Below are 9774 nucleotides of genomic sequence, written 5' to 3' on the forward strand. Positions count from 1 at the left end.
CTTATTTTTGTAAGAAGGAGAGTCAACAGAGGTACTATAGAATTCAGATTGAAGGAAAGGTACTTGGTGGGAAGCCTGAGAATAAACCCATGCCAAAGTCATTTGGCAACCAAATGCACAGTGGGGAATCGCTGGCCATCGACCCAAAATTGAAAATGTGAATTTCATTTCAATTATATTTTTCCTATAGTTGAGAGTTCTGAGTCAGCGTTTTTCAGCGTTTTTCTTTAAAAAAATGCAGTGTTGCGAAATTTGCTGGAGCCTCAAGAGTAACTTGAATCTTGATGACGTCTAAGTAAAATTGTCTATAAAATAGTGGAGAATAAATCCTCATCATTGGATAATGTATAATCTCAATGTAATACTCAAAAAAATTTGACGGAATCAAAAAATTACGTATTTTTTGCATAAAACAGCGTTTAAAGTTTAGACGGCAGGGTTTGGCACTAGTTTTAAAAGATAGCTTGGAAAGAATGCCTTAAAATGCATCTAGTCCGATCTTGCGCAGAGTTGCGCAGAGTACCTTTCTCGTGTTCGGCACATGTCGGATTTCAAAAATGTAAATTTAAATTGCACACTGCAAACCGTCTACATAATAACAAATGTCTCATATTAGTCTGATAATAACAACGTTTTCAAACAAGTTTCAGTATAATTAATCACACTAGTTTCATATTTACAAGTTTAACTGACCTATATTTAGATAATTAACGAAGTATCAAAAACTAGTCATTGTTTATGTTCCGGATCACCAGCACTGACTACCAAAATCATGTTTTAGGTTTATATCATACCAATCACATGTAAAAACAATCGTGTAAACATAAACCATGACATAATACATTGCCTGCTAATTTCTACAGAGCAAATAGTGAATTATTATTTTGACGTTAGAAACTGCATTTGAAAACCCTTCTTGAAGATAATAAAACTGTATTGAAAATGAACACAAAAATAAAGATGAAGGTGAAAGTGAATGGAAAAAAATGCGAATGGAAAAAAAAATGCGAATGCGATAAAAAGAATCAATGTAATATAGTCACTTTGAAAAAAAAAACAGGTCATAAGTGATTTTCAACATGAAGCATATTTTTCAATTTATTTTTCTTAATAACTGATTAATATTTTATGTTTTTTATGGCATATGAAAATCTTTCAAGCATCATGCATTATATTTTCCAAAAGATTGAAACCGACGTAAAATTTTCCTCATATAAAATATATAAAAAACATGAAAATTCCCCTGGCGTCAAAAATACACATTTTCATGCAAAAATAATATCAAATTCGGACTCAGCGTCCCAAAATTATATCAAAACCATGTATTTTCCATGATTTGAAGATACTTTTTCGCTTGGCCAGCATTTGTATGGAGCCGCCCCACTGTGGAATGGCTTGATTGTACTAAGATTCGAACCCACGACCACCCGCTTACCAAGGCGGATTCTGTAACCTTGCGGCTACGGAGCTCTCCTCCCTCCTCTTGAATCGTCTTTAGATCATCTTAAAAATTTGTATCTAGGGGTTCTCGCGTATCGGACATGTTTCTAAGATATTATTGTCGCTTCATTCCACAGGGGAGTGAAAGGTGTTGAAATTTTTGTATTGCAAAGTAGAGATCGCTAAATTTTATCATCATTTAATTTAATTGAAAGGTGTTTTAAGTCTTAAGGGTTTTTTCATAATATTGGTTTCCAACGGCTAGAAAATCGTTTTCGCAACAATGGATTGGGAAATTAGTTACGCCTCCATCAATTGTAATGTTATGACATGAGCTATTGACCTGAAAAAAGGCCAATACCGAGGTAATATCTAGAGGCCGAAAATCAAGACAAAATTTCAAGGTGACTTTCTCTGGTTTCTGAAAAATATTACAAAATGGCCCAATACCTTACTTTACTTACTTTGTTGGCTAACGGACCGTTCACTGGTCTAGGGCCGAACGAGTTAGAGATGTCCAGCTTCTTCTGTCTTGGGCAGCCGTCCTCCAGTATCCTCGTACACCATCAGATCGTGCATCTTCTACCACCGCGCACATCCACCGCGTGCGAGGCCTACCACGGAGTCGACGGCCTCTTCCTGGTTCTCTATTGAAGATAGTTTTGGCGGCTCTCTCGTCAGGCATTCTGGCTACATGTCCACAGCCTTACGGTTGATACCGATGATATCGATGTCGTCCGCAAAACCAAGAAGCATGTGAGATTTCGTGATGATCGTACCGCTTCTTTTCACGTTTGCTCTTCGTATTGCACCCTCAAGAGCGATGTTGAACAGTAAGTTGGAGAGCGCATCCTCCTGCTTCAGTCCATCCAACGTTACGAACGCAGCTGATGTCTCGCCAGCTATCCGCACCCACAGCGTCATACGACTCAACTTAATTAGTTTCGTAAGGAAACCGTGCTCCAGCATGATCTGCCACAGCTCACTTCTTTTCACTGAGTCGTTTGCCGCCCTGAAGTCCACAGACAAATGGTAAGTCGGTAAGTTGTACTCTCGGAACTCATCGAGGATCTGTCGCAGGGTGAAGATTTGATCCGTCGTGGAACGCCCCTGTCGAAAACCAGCCTGGCATTCGCCTACAAAGTATTCCGTCAACGGTCTCAATCTGAAGAACAGGATACGGAAGAGCACTTTATATGCGGAGTTGAGCAACGTTATGCCTCGATAGTTGCTATAATCCAATCGATGGCCCTTTTCATAGATAGGGCATATGAGGCCTTCCAACCAGTCGTGCGGCATTCGTTCATCACCCCAGATCCTTAGTTTTATCAGCCGCTCGCTTTCCGCTTTTAGAAGTTCGGCCGGGATACCCTCCTTCCCAGCGACCTTGCCATTTTCAGCTCACTAATCGCCTTTTTCACCTCCTCCTGTGTTGGTGGCTCCACAGCTTGTTTGTCACTCATAATCGTAATCCTGTCCCTGCTCTGCTCATCCAGCTCCTCACCGTTCAACAACTCCTGAAAATGCTTCTTCCACCTGGCTGCAACCATCGGTTTATCAGTAAGCAGGTTGCCGTCCTTTTCATTACACATGGCCGGCACAGGGAAATTCCTGCTTCTGACTATGGGGACAGTTCTATAGAATCTCCGCACGTCGTTTTGAGCCTAGCTGTCCTCTGCGCTGGCGAGCACCTGCTCCTCGTACTCGCGCTTCTTTCGACGGTGGGTTCTATTTTCGGCAGCTCTTGCCACCCTGTACCTCCCTCTGTTCTGACGCGTAGCCGCAGTGAGCATGCGGCTCCTGACCTGGTTCTTCTCATCTGTCGCTCTCTGGCACTCGGCATTGAACCAGCCAGTGTCTTCCACACGTTGTACCTACCACCTCTCTCGCAGTCGTTTCGATGACACCGTGAATACTGCTCCACAGCCCATTTATGTCTTCCATTCCTTCCTCCTGCTGTTCTGCGATCCGTTGATCCAGCTCTGTGGCGTATTCTGCTGCCACGCCATCAGCTTTCAACCGTTGAATGTTGAAACGCGTCGTCCTCTCTGTGCGAGATTTCAGCACGTTCGACAACCATGCGCGGATCTTACAAACGACGAGATAATGGTCAGAGTCAATGTTTGGTTCGCAAAATCAGTAACATCCGAATAGTGCCGACCGTCAATCCGTACGTGATCGATCTGGGAGCATGCTTCGCCATTTGGATGCCTCCAGGTGGGCTTCCGAATATTCAAACGTGGAAAATAGGAGCTACATATGGCCATTCCTCTGACCGCGGCAAAGTTTATCAGCCTCAGGCCGTTTTCATTGGTTGACGAGTGGAGGCTATGCCTTCCAATGATCGGACGGAAGAATTCATCCCTCCCAACCTGCGCGTTTGCGTCTCCGATGACGACTTTTACGTCGTGTTTTGGGCACTCGTCATAGATTCGCTCAAGCATGTCATAGAACTCATCTTTTACTTCATCGGATTTGTCGTTTGTCGGTGCGTAAGTGTTGATTAAACTGTAGTTGAAGAATTTGCCCTTATTCCTCAACACGCATATACGGTCATTTACGAGCCTCCACCGAATGACTCTTGTTTTCTGATTTCCCAGCACTACGAAACCGACACCCCGTTCCGCTGCTTTGCCGCCACTGTAGTAAATGTCGTACTTGAAAAAAGTGCGTGCAATAGGGTCTACTGCACGGAATTCCTTTTCTCCGGAATTTGGCCACCGAACCTCCTGAATCGCTGCGATTTCGACTCCCTGCCGCTGTAGTTCTCGAGCAAGCAAGCAAGCCCGCGCCCGGCCCAATACCATCACATATAAATATTTCTTAAACCAAAACAGTGCCGAGACTGGAAATAAAATCTAGACGCTGTTTTGAAATCCAAGATGGTGACTTCCGGTTATTAAATTATTAAATTATTAAATACCGCCTATTATAGTTTGTTATGGAACTAAAATGATACCACAATATAGTAGCAGTGGTCAGAAGCCCCTATAAGGGAAAAAATAATACCCAGGGGGGTACTTTTGGAATCGAGATAATGCCCAGAGACCTGGAATCAACTCTAGATACAATTTTGAAATCAAAGATGGTGACTTCCGGTTTCCGAGAATGACCAAATATCACCCCACATGGGCATTTCTGTAATCTATATGATGTACATAGACCAAAAATCGTTCACAGACGCCATTTTGAAATGCGAGGATACAGCGTTTTCTGGAAAATACCTATAAATCGTGATTCCATACCCAAAGACCGGAATTCAAATCCAGACGCTATTTAGAAATACAAGATGGCGTTTTCCGATTACCGAAAATGACCAAATACCACACAGCCGAACATCGACTCCACAGACCGAACACCACCCAATATGAGTAATTCTGGAATCGAAATGATGCTAAGAGACCACAAATCAACTCAAGACGCTCTTTTGAAATCCAAGATGGTGGATTCCGGTTTCCACAAATCACCAAATATCACCAAACCTGGGAGTTTTCGTAACCGGTATGATGTACAGAAATCGATTCCTGATGACAATTTTCACTCCAAAGTGGCAACTTAAAATCTCGAATTGTAATGTCGAATTGCTGGAAAATAGCCAAAAATGATCATTCCGGATCATCGGAAATCAAATCCAGGCCATTTTTTAAAATCAATAATGGCGATATTCGGTTTCCGAAAATAACCGAATACTTGAGTGGCATTTATTGGTTGTTTACAAAACCAAAATGATACCCAGAGGTCGGAAATCGTCTGGGACACCAAATTCCGATTCCGATTCAGGATTCCTGGATATCAGCAAAATTGATTAGTGAAAATAATTGAAACAAACATATTAATACAAGATAATCCATCGTAACTTTATCACCTATCATTCGAAGAATTATTGAAAAGGAGAAGTTTACTTATCCCTTGCGATCGTTCTCACATGTAATAATGCAAGCCATGTAACAAACAGCCTTATGTAGTTCTTCGTCAAATTTGCGGTCGTGGCTTTACAAAAAACAATACGATATAATAACTTTTACGAATTCTATTGATTTAGCTGAGTCAGAAATATAGACCCCAACATTTTTATTACTGGGCCTCTCAAAGTTCATTTCATTATGATATTAATACTTGTTTACCACTCAATAAAAACAGGTGTAGGTAGTCATCAAAATGAATGGATACCCTTTTTATTTATAAAACAAAAACACACAAACAAAACCGGAGTATTAATATTTTTTATCTTAAAAACTAATCTAGGAAGAAAATAAACAAACTTTACGTATCGCAGCTTGTTGTTTTGTATTTGTTTGTGAGTTGGAAATGTCGATTCGGCTGTAGAAAATTTTTTTAAGATATTATCTCATTTATTTATTAGCGATATACCATTGAAAAGAATAAGACGTCATGGCAATTCCAAACACCCAGTCTGGTACAATAGACAAATTAAAAACTTAAAAATCGCAAACAAAAAGCACATGAAAAATACAAAACTTATAAAAACCGTGATGCTTAACAACTTATCTTAATATATGCGGCGAATTAAACGATGCCATTAGTAACGCGATTGAAGAGTTCACACTAAAAACTGAGCTTGAAATCAAATCTTGCCCAAACAATTTTTTCAAGTATGCTAAATCAAAGTTAAAATCTGAAAATTTTCCTTCGAAAATGCAACTGCATGACAAAGTTGAAGAGAACCCGGCAGACATCTCCGATCGATTTGCTGATTTTTTTCAACAAAATTATACAACTTTCTCAGAATCTGATCGTGACTATACATTCTTCACCAACTTTCCTGAGTTTCCCAACTGTTTCAATATTGAACATGTTAGCGCACGCGAAATTGAAGATACTTTAAAAGCTTTGGATGCGTCTAAAGGTCCGGGACCAGACGGAATTCCGCCAGCATTTATGAAACATTTAGCTAAAGAGCTAACTTCCCCACTGTTCTTGATTTTCAATATGTCGCTGGAATCCGGTTGCTTCCCGAAATTCTGGAAAAACTTATATCTAGTGCCTGTGTTCAAATCTGGTAAATCTGACATTAGGAACCATCGAGGCATAGCCATTCTTTCTTGTATACCTAAGCTTTTTGAAGCAATAATAAACAAAAAGTTATTCCAACAAATAAGAAATAGAATTACTCCAATGCAACACGGTTTTTTCAAAGGGCGTTCTACCACAACTAACTTACTCGAGTTTATTAACTTCTCTTTGAACGCAATGGATAAAGGAAATTATGTTGAAACCTTATATACTGACTACAGTAAAGCTTTCGATCGCATTGATATACCCCTGCTTCTCTTCAAGTTACGAAAAATTGGAATTCATTCACAATGACTCAAATGGATTGAATCGTATCTGACAGATCGTCAACAAACAGTCAAATTTAAAGGTAGACTTTCGAAACCTATTCAGGTAACCTCAGGAGTTCCTCAAGGCTCTCACTGGGGCCCTCCACTATTTATATTGTTTGTAAACGACATTTCCTTTATTCTAAAACATGTAAAAACTCTTATTTATGCCGACGATATAAAACTTTTTTTTGAAATTAAAAACGATGATGTAAACATTTTCCGTAACGAGATAAAATATTTTTATATTTGGTGTAAAAAAGCCTTCTTCAGCTAAACGTAAAAATGTAGTTCTATGGCTTTTGGCAGAAAAACAAACATACCAAGCATTATTATTTCCTTAGGAGATCAGGTAGTAGAGAAATGTGAACGAGTTAGGGACTTGGGAGTCATACTCGACTCAAAATTAACATTCACTGATCTTTACAATACAATTATCAATAAGGCTAGTAACATGCCCAGTTTTATAAAACGTTTCTGCTATAACTTCCAAGATCCATACACAATAAAAACACTTTATAATTCCTATGTCAGGTCACTTTTAGAATACTGTAGCATTGTACGGTCTCCGTTTTCCGCAACACATGTAGACAGAATAGAATCAGTGCAAAAACAATTCCTGTTATATGCACTTCGTAATCTACGATGGACATCATTTCCCCTACCAATATGACAAACGCTGCAGACTTATCGACATCCAATCATTGAAAGCCCTTCGTGGATTCGCAATGATGTCATTTGTTTACGATATCGTATCTCAGCGTGTCGATTCACCCGAAATATTATCAAAACTCAATTTTTATGTGCCTTCTAGAAATTTACGAACTCGGACTTTGTTTTCTTTAAATCATCAACGAAACAATTATGCTAAATACGGGCCCATTAATCAAATGATGTTAGTGTATAACCAACACTGTGAAGCAATTGACTTCTCTATGTCGAAAACTAAATTAAAACAATATTTCAATTCAACGCGCAATTTAAATCGATAGAAAATAATTATTGTAATAATCCGAATTAAGTGAAGAAACCATTATTTAATTATGTATAAACTCTTTTTCTTTCTTTAATTAGTATAGATATAGCATATATAATAATATAGCATAATATAGCACGTAAGCTAGTTATAAACATATGTAGTCTACTTTTGTTTGACGAAATAAATAAATAAATTGATTTGAACCGATTGATTGTATGCAATAAAAATCACTTAAAATCCACTTTATTTTGAAATAAATATTTTAGCATGAAAAACATTCTTTTATTAGCAGGAAATGCATTGATAGTAGCAATGTAGACATATTAATATACAATCAGTGAAGATTAAAACAAATATTAAGCTCATCGAGCGCTTTTTATTACAAATTCAAAAAAGAGGTAGAGTGATCAAAGTCACCCCGCTGATCAAAGTCACCCCCGTTTACGGTATCTTAAAACTGATTTTTTTTTCAGGTTCTGCTTACTAAATATATGTTCAAATTGTTTTATATTTCAAAATGAAATACAAAACTATCGTAGTCTTGCGTCAACCATGCGGTCGTGTCTTGGATACCACCATCTTACTTATTTTCGTCGTGTAAATTTATTCGTCACTTTTGTCACCTTGCCCTTAGCTAGAGTGATAATCTAAATTTTTAGCAAATCTATCAAGGTTCTTGCAGTTTTAGTGATTTTGACGGCATTTTGGGGAAAAAATTCTTCAAGGAACGTTTAACCCCAAATGGCGTGACTTCTGCCAAAGTATGTAAGTAGGTAAGGTAGAGTGATTATCCAAATTTTCAGCAAAAACAATTAAGTCCTGAAAAAAAAATTATGAACTTAGTGAATCAGATGTTTTTGAAATAAAAATATCTTCTAGGGCCGTTTACCCCATTTGCGCACTTGGCTTACACATGAAATTGTTGAGAAGAGTGGGAAGACCCTGTAAATTAACAATTTTCCAAAGGAAATGCATTACATCAGTCATGTTATCTCTTTGCAATAGCTCTTTGAAATATCATTTTTAAGGAACGTTTTACCCCACCTAACCTCATTGAAAAAAATGAAATTTTGCAAACCTTGAATAGACAAACAAACGCTGAAAACTTCAGCCCAATCGGAAAACATCAAAACAGCATGCGGTTGCGCCTCTCGCGAACTGGCTAAAAATATGATTTCGATTTTTTTCATTAATAACTGATGAAACATAGCCCCTGAAAATTTGTTCAATTGCGTCTATTTGAAAATTATATGATCTTGATATGATAATGATAAAAACTAATCTAGGAAGAAAATAAACAAACTTTACGTATCGCAGCTTGTTGTTTTGTATTTGTTTGTGAATTGGAAATGTCGATTCGGCTGTAGAAATTTTTTTTAAGATATTATCTCATTTATTTATTAGCGATATACCATTGAAAAGAATAAGACGTCATGGCAATTCCAAATACCCAGTCTGGTACAATAGACAAATTAAAAACTTAAAAATCGCAAACAAAAAGCACATAAAAAATACAAAACTTAAAAAAACCGTGATGCTTTAACAACTTATCTTAATATATGCGGCGAATTAAACGATGCCATTAGTAACGCGATTGAAGAGTTCACACTAAAAACTGAGCTTGAAATCAAATCTTGCCCAAAAAATTTTTTCGAGTATGCTAAATCAAAGTTAAAATCTGAAAATTTTCCTTCGAAAATGCAACTGCATGACAAAGTTGAAGAGAACCCGGCAGACATCTCCGATCGATTTGCTGATTTTTTTCAACAAAATTATACAACTTTCTCAGAATCTGATCGTGACTATACATTCTTCACCAACTTTCCTGAGTTTCCCAACTGTTTCAATATTGAACATGTTAGCGCACGCGAAATTGAAGATACTTTAAAAGCTTTGGATGCGTCTAAAGGTCCGGGACCAGACGGAATTCCGCCAGCATTTATGAAACATTTAGCTAAAGAGCTAACTTCCCCACTGTTCTTGATTTTCAATATGTCGCTGGAATCCGGTTGC

The sequence above is a fragment of the Wyeomyia smithii genome, chromosome 1 (genome assembly GCF_029784165.1).
Source record: "Wyeomyia smithii strain HCP4-BCI-WySm-NY-G18 chromosome 1, ASM2978416v1, whole genome shotgun sequence".
Lineage (NCBI taxonomy): Eukaryota > Metazoa > Arthropoda > Insecta > Diptera > Culicidae > Wyeomyia > Wyeomyia smithii.